Below are 12478 nucleotides of genomic sequence, written 5' to 3' on the forward strand. Positions count from 1 at the left end.
TGGCGGCAATTGTAAGTTGGCGGCAGCCAGCGTGGCGGTAAGTGGGGTTTACCGCCAATGTCATTATAAGGGCCTAAATGTTACAGAGACAGTAACCTTTATATGCTATGTCATCCTATACTACCACTGTCATCTATATAATACAATCCAAATTAGAGTTGTTTGCAAAAGATAAATAAATAAGAGATGCAGGAAAAATAGTTAAAAAAAACTTCCTTGAACCAACACCACTTAAGCTGCTTAAGCTCCAGATAGACAGGCAGATATAAGCTTTTTCTAACCTGCAGTAAGTTGCTTTGAAAAAATGTAACAAACATTTTGAAAGTTGGCTTGTTTCATATATACTGGAGATGGGGATTGATGTGCAGGCTGAATAAATTGAGAAACATAAATGTGAGATTGAATACAAAGGTACATGGTTGGGGAGCTTGATTTAACTAAATAGTTTTTTCAATAATAATATTGTGATACACAAATTTGACTTGTGTCTCACAAACACTTTTAAGTGGTGTTTGTTTGAGACATTTTTCTTTAAACTATTGTTCCTGTATCTCATGTTTATTTATCTTTGGTTTACAAGCCCAGAGGAGCAGTGATTAATGGGGTTCTTTAGATTTGTTTGCATTCATGCAGTGCAGTGTTCCTTCTGTATCACATCGGCTTCTGTTTTCTAGGTGGAACTTTCCAAATGGTTCTGTGTTTTCCGCCACCAATTGGAGATTTGTAGATTTGGCTTGTGGGGATGTGCTTCATGTATTATGTTCTGGTTTTGGGGGAAGTTGTCCACTTCAGTGACTCACATGAATGAATGCATGTTATCGATGTTTGATAGGTGAAACCGGAAGGTTGAGGTCATAGCCTGAAAGAAGCATGTGTAGCAGGTGCTGTGATATGCTCTAGTAACAAACTGATTCCATAGTTTGGCTGTGTTGCATTTCATTTAGGGAGTCTCTGTTAGTGTGTTCATTCGCTTAGATAGATATTGTCTGAGCTAATATTAGATAAACATTAGTATAGTGTCTATATCAGTGCTGTGTCAGGTGAATGTACAATGTACTGATTGGTGAATGTTGTGTATGTAGAGTGTAGTTCCTGACAGTGTTACTCCCCTATGTGCAATAGCTGTGATGTGCTGCAAGACACAAGCGTAGTTACAAGAACACAAGTTTGTAAAAAAAAGTGTGGTAAAAGCAAGGAGACTGTTAAAGGGATAACGGAAAAGGTTGTGTGCCCTTCAAAGTTTGTGTGCCCCTCCTGTGTCTCTTGGTGTTGTTCCTTGCAATAAACACATTGAAAACTCAAATAGCTCTACTATTTGGCAATGTCAATGTTTTTTTAAGCCTTGTTGTACAGCAGCGTTTAAAAAAACATTGACAAAGCCAATACATCCTGCTTAGGCAAAACCTATTGGCTTTCCCAATGTTTTCTGGTGCAGTTCCTAGTTTCTACTATCTATTCCTTGTTCGCTTCTCAATATTGCTGACCATTCCCGTTTTCAAACTGCCATCTTGCTAAGCTGCTGACCAGTCTGCTTCTCAAAATATCTGCTAAGTTGTCATCCAAACAAGCCGCTTAGCAAGTCAGATACCTGTCAGCCCAACTGGTTTCCAGTCAAGCTGTCTGCCTGCCTGATTCTTCAAGATAACTTTTTGTCATCCCTTGTCATCCTACTAAGCCACTCATTCAAGATTCCACTGTTTCAGTCACTTGGTCTGCATCAACAAAACACGTTACCTTTATATGGTTAATTGATGGTGCATCTAGTCTTTTTTGGTAAAGTCAATACTATTTGATGAGTGATATCTACAGTTGTCTGCACTGAAAATTGAGCTTTAAGTTATTTTATGTTGGGTATTTTATTGTAGTGCAGACCTAACAGATGAGGAATGCATGTTTTTACTGATTTACAGCATGATGAAGTTTTCATTTTATACAAACGTAGAATGCACATTTTCCAACTGTAGTAATTGGAAGGGTACATCCAATACAGAGATTTTTCACAAGAAAGAGGAATGCATTGAAAAGGAAAGATTTAAATTTGGATTTGAAAGCATCAAAGCAAGAGTCCATCCTGAAGTGGAAGAAAGACTGTTCTGGATGCAGTGCATGAAAGAGATGGCACACTATCCAGCTTCCTGTGTAGTTTATTTGGGACATTTGAGGATGAGTCTGTATGTTTAATTTGAAAACAACTGAACATAGAGGCTTTTTCAGTTGGGACGGGGGCACGTTGTGAATATGCAGAGTGATTTAAGTAGGAGTTGGTCTATTATGGTTAACCAATGAAGACTCAAAGCTTATAGGTGAACAGATAGCTCTCATGTCATGAAGACTACCTGTTGCATGGAAAGTTGCCTTGTCATGAAAGAAATTAGTGTCAGGGAGGCCTAGTTAGAAAGGTAACACTTGCCTCTATTTGGGAGAGGATATTGGCTTTTATCACTATTTTCCAAACAGTGGAGGAATTAAGGTTTTAGGCCTGAGGGTGAGAATTTGGAACCAGGTGGGTTGAGCATTTTTGTGGACGCACCCTTTGAGAGTTTATGTGAAAATCCAGAAATTTTGTGTTTGATGAAAAAGAAAGAAAAACAGCGATCAGGGTGCAACTCAAATTCATCTGTTGGAGCATTTTCCACAACTGATCAGGAAGAATTACATTTTTGTTTGATTTATGATAGAAAGTAAATATCCATGATTGGGTAACTTTCAGGCACAAGTTCAAACATTTAGTACCTGCTGCACATTACATTTTAAGTTAAGGTTGACTACCGTCAGATTTTAAGTAGACATAGATTATAATAGGGGCTAGAAGAGCACTAAAGGGATCCCCATAAAAAAGAAGATCATGGGGGCAAGAATAGGGCCTTGGGTGACATGACATGAGACAGATAGAAGTTGCTATTTGAAGGATTTGAGTTGCACTTGGTGTCGGTGGTTGACGAGAACGTAGGCAAAGAGAGTGTTGGGAACGATTTTATGAAATATATAGAAGTCGAGGACAACACAAAGGCAGAAATCATGTTTTGCTGTGTTTTGAAGAATGTCAGTAAGAAGTTAGATTGTTTAGGCTCTTTCTGTCTATGGTGTGCATGTAGCGAGATTGTAAGATGTGAAGTGGTCAATGTGGGATTGTAGTTGTATGGCTGCTACCTTTTGAAGGACTTGTTAAAGAAGAAAAGATCTGATAAAGGATGATAATTAGGAGGCCTTCAGGGTCAAAGTTGGGCTTCTTTAGTAAAGGAAGAACTTTGCTCACTATAAGGGTGGTAAAGAAGGTGGCAATAAAAAGTGGGTTGTTGGGAATGCTGAGGTAGGGATGACTGAAGAAGGGAGAGACTCAGTGATGGATGAGGGTTAAATGTCTTTTTGCATAAGTGGTGGTTTGAATGAGTAGAATATGCTAATTGGGTCAATTGTAGAGAGGGGTGGGAAAGAGCTCCAGACAAAGATATACTAAGGTGTTACAGATAGGTTTGGTGAAAGCCCATAATAGGCTTTTGTGAGATCATGTTGTTGCATTTGGTTTTGAGAGCCTATTAGAAGGAAGCTGGCGTTTGATACTTTCTCATTGGAATGAGGAATGATAGGGGAAAGGATTGGACTGGAGCATTATTTAACCGTTTTGAATAAAGCCTTTTTTTCCTTTGCTCTGTGCATGTTTTCAGAAAAGTAGGCAGCATTAGCTTGAGTAGTTATGCATATACATGTGGCACTGGTAGATTTGAAGGATTGGAGGTTGGAGGGTCATCTTGAGAAGTACCTGGTCTTCTTAAGTTTTCTTTTTAGCTGATTTGAGTGCTTGGATGTACCGTGATGTGTTTTCTTTGGTGTCACTTTCTTATTATGGGAAAAGGAATAAGTGTTGGTCAAATATGTGAGACATGAATTGAGTGAGTACCTGACAGAGTAAATATCACTAGGGGAGTTTGATGAAAGAGAAGACAAGGGATGAGATATTTCTTCATTGGGGAGATTTGTGAAGATCCAACAGTGCCTGAGATGGATTTGTGTTACCCTCCGTTAAAAAAAAGTATCCCTTTTTGGTATGTTTTCCTCCATTTTTCATTAACTCAATGGGTATTTTTGTAACTCTGGACATTATGTGCCTCATTATGAGTCTGGCAGTTTTCAGACCACCAGGCCCGGGGTGGCGGTTGCACCGCCGCAGTTGTGGCAGTCCGGCTGCCACATTATAACCGTGGCACAGCTGCCACGGTCCGACCACCAACAAGCAGCGCTGCCGTAGAGATTACAAGTCCCCATACCGCCATGGAAAGGCTGGCAGAATAGGGGTGTCAGGGAAGCCCTGGGGGCCCCATCACGCATTCCACTGCCCGAATTATGGGCAGTGGAGTGTGTGATGGGTGCTGCTGCCGATACATTAGCACTGGCTCCATTAGGAGCCAGCGTAAATGTTAAGACTCTGTTGTGAACTCTTAATAGGGCTGGCGTGTTCAGGCTGCACAGGCAGCCTGATGGAGAAACGAGTACTTAAGTCTGAAGGGAAATCTGGAGAAGAGAGACCTTTGCTCCCTGGCTGATTTGTAAGCTTGGCACCTGTCAAGTGTCAGGGGGAGCTGACAGCAGAACAAGTTTGGTCTAGTGGAGGATCAGGGGATTGCTCATTTCCATTTACACACCCCTGGCTAGAACATCACCCCCCTTCAAGAACAAAAGGATGATGGTGTTTGCTGGGAATAGTGCACCCTGGGAAACTTAGCAGTAAACCAACCATGATCTGATGCAAGTGTGGGAAATGTTGCCCCTGGGAACTTATGCCTCACATGTTAGGGAGTGCTCAGGAGTCACCCCATTTAGTGGCTAGAAAATCCTGCAAAAGTGGCACCTCACTCACAGCTCATCATGACATATTTAGACTTTTGAATGAATAGAAGCAGATTGGACCTTGCATCGGAGACCTGTGTGGAGACCTGAGGCACTGACCCTGCTTCCATTTGTACCAAGAACTGAAACATTAACAGTCAGTTGGCTGACCTTTTATGTGGCTACAGGACTACAACAAGCTGCCAGAGGCCTTTTTTCCTGGAGTGACCTTCTGACCAGTAGCAACTGGACCTTGATTAGATTCTGCCAGTGACTTTTGGTGGAGTGAGTTCCGGCCCTTAAGTACTGTCCCTGAGGTCCTGGGAACCTCAGAATAGACCAAGAGAACATCTTCAGAAGCTGTGAAAATGTGGAACCTAAAACATTTTGGACTTCTGTGACATCAGAAGTGCCAGCAGGACCTCGCGGTAAAGATGGCTGACTTTCAGGAGGACTTCATGAGTTACAACTTTCAGGCTTGTCCTGCTGGAAGATTTAAGCTGCAAAAATGAATTTAGAGGTAGAAATTTTGAACGTGCAAAATTAGTCCACTTATTAGAGGACTTTGGTTGCTTAGAAGGTAGACTTTTCTTATGATAACATTTTCCTGTGAAAACCAATGGCTCAAGCTGGATCTGAACCAAAGGCTATCCAACTTCGAGAGGACTTCACTGTTATAGTCTGCAACTTTGACATGTTGGAGGATTTTGACTTCCATTTTGGAGACTTAGAGCCTGGTTCAGCGTTTGACCGAGAGAGTACTCCATCACAATAGCAAAAGAACACCCTCTTCACCAAACTCTTAGTCTGCCAACCTGATTTAGATTCAGGAGGGCCACTAGCCTTACTCCGAAGGAATAAAATTCACTCCATCTGCACAAACCTTCCTCTGAAGGCCCCACAGAGTGAGGACATTCAGAGGGCGCACATAGCACTATTCACCCTATTTAGGGTAAATGTTGTCATGTGCTTTTTTCCCTGACTGTCACTGCTAGATAAAGTCAGATAAAAGCTGGTGGTGAGGGACAGGAAAAAATGACCCCACACCAGGGGAAAAAAGTCGATAGAGTGGGGCTACTAGTTTTGTTTTTATTTTACAAACATAAACTTCCACTTGGGAGTTGTGTTAGAAAAAAACACTTTGGAAAAGTTTGATGTATAGGAACTGCCAAAATACAGACATGTTGATGGGGCTGGTGGATATCTCTTATTTTGTATGAAAGTTAAAGACAGGGAGGTAGATGTAAAGTCCTCATCCACATGTCTGGCTTTACTCCATCTGCCAAATCATAAATCATGCCCTAAGTCAGAATGTAAAATCTTTGACTAAGTTGAGCCGGTTGATGTAGCTGAACTCTGCTCCATCGCAGTCAGTCTGAAATCATGCCTATATCCTGGTCAACTGTAAAAGTGACTTCTGATTGGTGCTTTACTTTTTGGTTGGTGCCTTTCCCCTAAATGTTTTAAAATGTAAACCTTTGGCTCCCCTTATTGGATCTTAATCAGTTTGGCGTTGTTCCTCTTAATAAGTTTTTCTCTATTTTCAAAACCTGGCTTTGGGAGTGGGATATCTATTGTGGTCTGTTTTGACTTTTTAATTGTCTTGGTACTGACAAATACTCTACTCATTTTTCTGGTCCATCCCACATATACCAGTGATTGATGCCAGGTTTATTTATTGAACTTGCATGCTGGATCTTACAAGATGTTGGGGTTATTACTTGGGTAGAACTCTCCTTCTCCCTAACTACAAGCCCATTTTCTTAACCTCTCTGAAGTAGGGTAATTGTGGCATGGAAAAACAGTGGGGAGAAGTGATCAGTTTAACTAATCTGAATAGGTGGGATGGGAGAGATGGAAGGAGAAACAAAAATAATGAGATCAAGATTGTTGCCTGCTCTTTCCTTGTGGGCAGAGATGTGAGTGAAAATGTTAAATTAGGATGCACAATTTAAAAAGGTTTGTAGATGTGGTTGTCAGTTAGATTTGTTTAACCTAAGAAGACAGTGTCAAAATTGGAGATTGTAGATTGTTGTGAAGGCAGTTATGTGTGACAAATTATTTAGCAGTAGACTGTTGTATCCTGAATGATGGTAAGTAGGGTACAATATGGTAGGTGAGTGTGAGAATGAGAAAATCACACTAAGGTGCACTCAACAATTTTGTCGGTTAGAGGGAGGAAGAAGGAGAGAGAGTAAGATGGTTTGTATGATGCACATAAGACACCACACGTTTTTTTGGGTAAGGTGCATGACTGATATAATAGCCATCAAAGAGTAACTTATTAAAGATGAGGAGATATTTTAAGGGATTATGGGATCTACGTCTCTCCAATCTAGAGCAATTCGAGGTTATGAAAAATGAAGAGTTTTTTTATTTGGCTTTTCATGTTTTGGCTTGATAAATAGCAGTAGAGCTAATGTTTGTTTCCATATTTTGTTTCAGCTGAGTTTTGGCTCCTTGTTTCATTGATGTGTTGGTTGACTGATATTGTAATTCTTTTTTTAAGATGGAAATTTGTAGCAGCCATTCTCTTTACCCCATAATTTAAAGCAAGCAATGATTTCCCAGGCTAAATATGTAACTGCTATTTTCCTATACGACATGAAATACTATCACTGGAGCCACCAAACTGGGAAAAGATTTGGTGTTCTCGACAGCTATTTGAGTACTGGTGAACATAAGCTGTCTTAAAGTAAAAGGCCTCAAAACCAAGCCGCCCAGAACCTCCAATGAGACTCTTGAACGAAATTATAGGCTCTAATGAATTTCCAAGGTTTGCAGAAACGTAGCAGACCCGCAAATATTCCCTTGGCACTGTGGCGGCTGAAAGGAGGAAAATGAAGAGTAAAATGTGGATCTACCAGGGGAATCTGAACCTGAGTAAATTCTTCATTTGTCAAGGGATTTTAAGCCTCTGAATCCCTGTGAAGCCCGCAAACCAGAGATAACTGGATTGTGGTAACACCCATGCATACAGGGCTCGCATAATAAGGCCCTAACTGGTCACATTAGCATTATGTGTATTCTCCTGAAAAGAAGGCCAAGAAACAATTGAATTAAAAATTTGCGTCCTCCTTTTTGTAATTTGAATTTTGATCATTACCACTGACATATACTAATTGTTTTCTTAATAAGCAACATGGAGGGATAAAAAATTAACCGTGTTTCCAAATTGTGAAACGGTTTTTAACTATTGTTCCTAATAAATTTGGAACAACTATGAATAGCTACTTTACTTTTCACAGCTGAGGGCTACTCATGATTAATCATAAGTTAAAATAAGAAAATCTCATGTGCAACACATATAGCCCCTAAGTACATGTGCTCAACTTCTTGTTCTAGCTCAGAAAGAAATCCGAATTGTAATATTTTGTCGCAACAGAAGGATCATGCGTAAGTAAACACAGAGGCACAGCCATTTGTTCATAATAAATGCATAAATCTCAATGTTGCCAATATGCAAGTCTAGCATTTCACATTTTATATTCCAGTGATTCGTGCATTGATAATTGAGGCTATATTAGCAATTAAGCAAAACAAAAAACATAAAGGGTAAACTATGTCTTCACTTGTTTTATTTTCAGTCTGACATGTGAAAATAACTTGGATTTCACACTTTAAGTGGCTCATAGTTTCCTGGGTCAATGCATAACTGACTTTGGCGCTGAAAATACACTGACACCACCCAATTTTCCTTGCTGTCAGCTAGTCGCGTACTCTTGTTAACTGTAATAATGTGCCAACATGTAGAGAGATGACCTGTCTGCTAGTTACTGTTTCCATATGGCACACAAGGAGCTGTAACATACAGAAGTGCGCTTTCTCAGGGCATTACTGAGCACCTGTTTCATGCTGTTTGTTGTTCTGTCTAATAAAGCACAGACTTGTAACTCAGAATTTCTCCTGGCTACTGTATCGGTTGCAGATAACATTGCTTGGAAGCGATGAGAAGAAACCACTTTTCACTGCTTTGCCTATGGCCAGTTTTCACTGTCAAAAAATTTTGAGGAAGGCTTTTTATACATTTTTTTTTCTTTTGCGGAAGCTATCCATAACAGAATATATTTCAGGGATAATTATTCCACTAAGAGAACGTTTAGCATGATTTTCCTCGGGCAAAAAAACATTTTTAATATTACATATAACCATCTAGTGACATTTTAAAACAACACTCTGACGTGGGTGTATGCAGGTTAACCTTTCCTAGCCCTAGTTTCCTAAAGAGCCTATTGCACACCTCTGACTACTGAACATGGGTGCAGGGGGGGCAGGTTTCAAGGGGAGGAGGGTGTTTGGAGTGTTCCACTATCCTAATAAATTTATTTTCTAGTAAATAGGTGGGCACAGGTGTTTTCAGTCAGCATGGTGTGGAGTCTGTCCTATTTCACCTGGGATAGGTGACGCAGTTCGTGCTGATGTTTAGCACCAGGTGTTTGCCCCGTGCTGAAGAATCAGAGCAAAAGGCACCACGTGCAGTTGATTTCTTTCTTCCACTCGAGTTGATTTTCTACTCAAGCTGCACCTTCCTCAACGCAAATGGAAGGTTTCTGAAAGCAAGCAGTTGTGACAATCCACGACTGCACAGGTTGAGAAATTTCGCTGGGAGGTGGTCTGAGTAAGATTTTCCTAATTTGTGCTCACCAACTTGACGTTGACAAGCGTCATGAAGAAAAAAACCTCCTCTTCGCAAAGTTTTTTGGAACTCCGCACTGAAAGCAGAGAGCGGAGTGGGAAAAACTCTACAAACTCCGCAAGCGGAGCAGAGTTCACCACCCACCTTTAATTTCCATACGCATACAGACAAAAAGACACACATTCTCAGCCCATCATGTCTGTTATGAAGGTCTCGATAATGTTGATTATTTTGCAAAAATATTGTGTTTTAAGCACCCCTGACAACCTGCATGCCACTCCCTTTCCACCACTCCTTAAGGTCCCCTTCTGCACTACTTCTCCTATATTGTATTTTAACATGATTGTTGTTGGAAAACCTTCAGCTCACACACCCCTAATATTAATAACCAAGCTACGACCCTGCATGGGTGCTGTGTTTATAAAGGCATATGCCACTTCCTTATCTCCCTCTTCTATTAGGCCACCATCTTTTTCAAAACTATTTGACAATGTTTTTACCTTGCAATATTTACATCAATTGATGATCCAATTTTTTTTATTGTATATTGTATTTTCTAATGATGCCTTAGCAGTGCCTGAATTGTGAAGGCTGGAAAGGTGTAAATGTGCACTTGTAGTGTTATAACCACAATGTGCATATATTTTGGACTGTCTTAGAATTCAAAACATGCAGTGCTATGTGAATATATTTGCATGCAGAAGTATATTAGATGTATATTTATGCAAGCAATAATGAAATGCAAAACTGAATCTTCACTTATATTTGTTCCTTTGTACAAACCCTTTTCCCAGCACCTCACTGGCTTTTAGGGTTTTGCTATCTTGGGCACGGTCCTGCTACTTACTGTTATAGGAAAACATATCTAAATTGCTTCCAAGGCTGGGAATGTACATGCTAAATGTTTTTGAACATTCCCAAACTGGTGGAGTTGTCGTTTTTTGTGGCTCACTTGCATGAGTCTCCACTTGTAAGTGACCGGATTTGCTCACCTAAAATGTCATTTAGGTGTCTAATTTCCTAAATATAAACTGACGTAATGGACTTAGTGCATAAAATAGGGAGATGCAAAGCTGCAAAAACAGATGGAAATGGGTTATTTATAGTGTAGGAAGTACTCTTGTATCTCAACGGGACTGTTGGATTTGGGGTGGCAACACCTCTGCTCGTAGGGGACTGAGTCACTCCCACACCTGTTGGCAGCTGTCAACCCAACCATCCGGTTTCTCTAGCAGCACCTCACCCAAACAGTAAAGGTGTTTTGTGCCAGCCTACCTCATGGAACTCTGAAGACCCCTCAGGGAAGTCTTGCTGAACATGCCTTACCCTTTTCTCACTAAATACAAGTCTCTTACACACACACAGTCAAGAAAGGAGAGGCAGGATAGTTTCCAAAAAATGTATTAAAAAGACTGCAGACTATGATAAAATGCATGAGCTGAATTGATTAGGATAATGAGGAATAACAAAATCAGGATTGTGAAGATCAGAGATGTAAAAATGAACAACTCCAACATATTGCAATAAACATGAATATATAATTCCTATTTAAATCCTGTTCTCTATCTTCTAGCAAGAGCATGACGGTGTAAACCCAATCTGTCCATGCATTGTCCATGAGAAGCACATCCCACCCCCACCCGGGTCTCCAGTCTCCAGAGCAGGCTCCGTAGAAACACAAAGGATGAGGTTGGCTGCAAATTGATATGCATTTTAGATGGAAAATCCTGGCTTGTACCCCCTCTAAAGCCCTTTGTCCAACAAGGTGTTTACATAAGGAACATGTTTTGTTCTTGCAAAATAAGCCTTACGCGAGTATGTACCTAAATGCTAGACTGTATGCTCAGTCTTGTCGCCGCAATACAAAAATACTATCCTGTGTTCTTCGCATTCTGTTCTAGTTCACCCGGGGAACAAGGATACAATGAAAATATGTCATGCAAAACACTGATGGTGATGATCTTGTAGAATAGCAACTGATTGTGCAACTGATTGTGCTAAAATAAATAAATGAAAACAGAGCATATTATCTGTGTAAAAGGGTACATTCCGCCATCCTATGTGAAGCCAAATACTGTGCCCAGGCAAGGAGCTAAAATGGAGCCACAACAGTACAACATTTCAAAGAGTAAGTCTTTCTTACAAAAGTTGTAAATTAGACTAGTTTGGCGAGGGAACATATGTACACCTTACTAGCAGATGTAGTTTAAAATGATTTGAATCTATTTACATTGTATCTTTATTAGTAAATCATGCCCCTATTTTTGATTGAATCACTAGTCTTGCTTTTGATCCCACAACCTTGACTAATATTCATTGTTCACTACTGCATTATTTAAGGCTACCAATTGCATGGGTTTTTGACAGATACATTTGCATTATCTGTTACTGGTATTTCCTTTTATATAGACCTCTTTAGGAAAATTGGACTTTCTGAGATGGAGGCCCAGAATCTGTTAAGTTTCATGCAGTGCAGTGCAGCATCCAAAAAAGCTGCGTTGTGCTGCTAGCCATTGAGAGAGCAGGAGAGCACCATAATCACATATAAATGGCACTCTCCTCCCCTCTCCCTAGCACAAGCACTGATTTCAGCTGCTACACACCATGCACACACGTTAGCACCATAGTGATAGGGTGTGCGTGAGTCTAGCATGGGTTTTGTACAGGAAGAGTATCCTTCCTGTACAAAATACTGTGCTAGACAAGTGCAAATTCTTTTCCCACTTTGTGTGCTGTACAGTGCAGCACATGCAAAGTCGGAAAAGCTGGAAGAAATGAAAACATTTCTCCATTTTGCGGGCTCCTTGTAAAAGGCATACTTTTTGGACCCATACCCTTTCTTCTGATCTTTCAGAACAGGGTTTAGCATCAAAAAGCATGGGTGGTAGTACGGGTATGCCCATGTAACCCCCTTAACGCAAAGCAACGCAAAGCTGCATTTCGTGGGCGACTTTGCATTACTTTGCCCATCAAACCAACACAGATACATATTTGCGTTGGTTTGTGAATGCCAAAACA

The sequence above is a fragment of the Pleurodeles waltl genome, chromosome 4_1 (genome assembly GCF_031143425.1).
Source record: "Pleurodeles waltl isolate 20211129_DDA chromosome 4_1, aPleWal1.hap1.20221129, whole genome shotgun sequence".
In the NCBI taxonomy this organism is placed as follows: Eukaryota; Metazoa; Chordata; class Amphibia; order Caudata; family Salamandridae; genus Pleurodeles; species Pleurodeles waltl.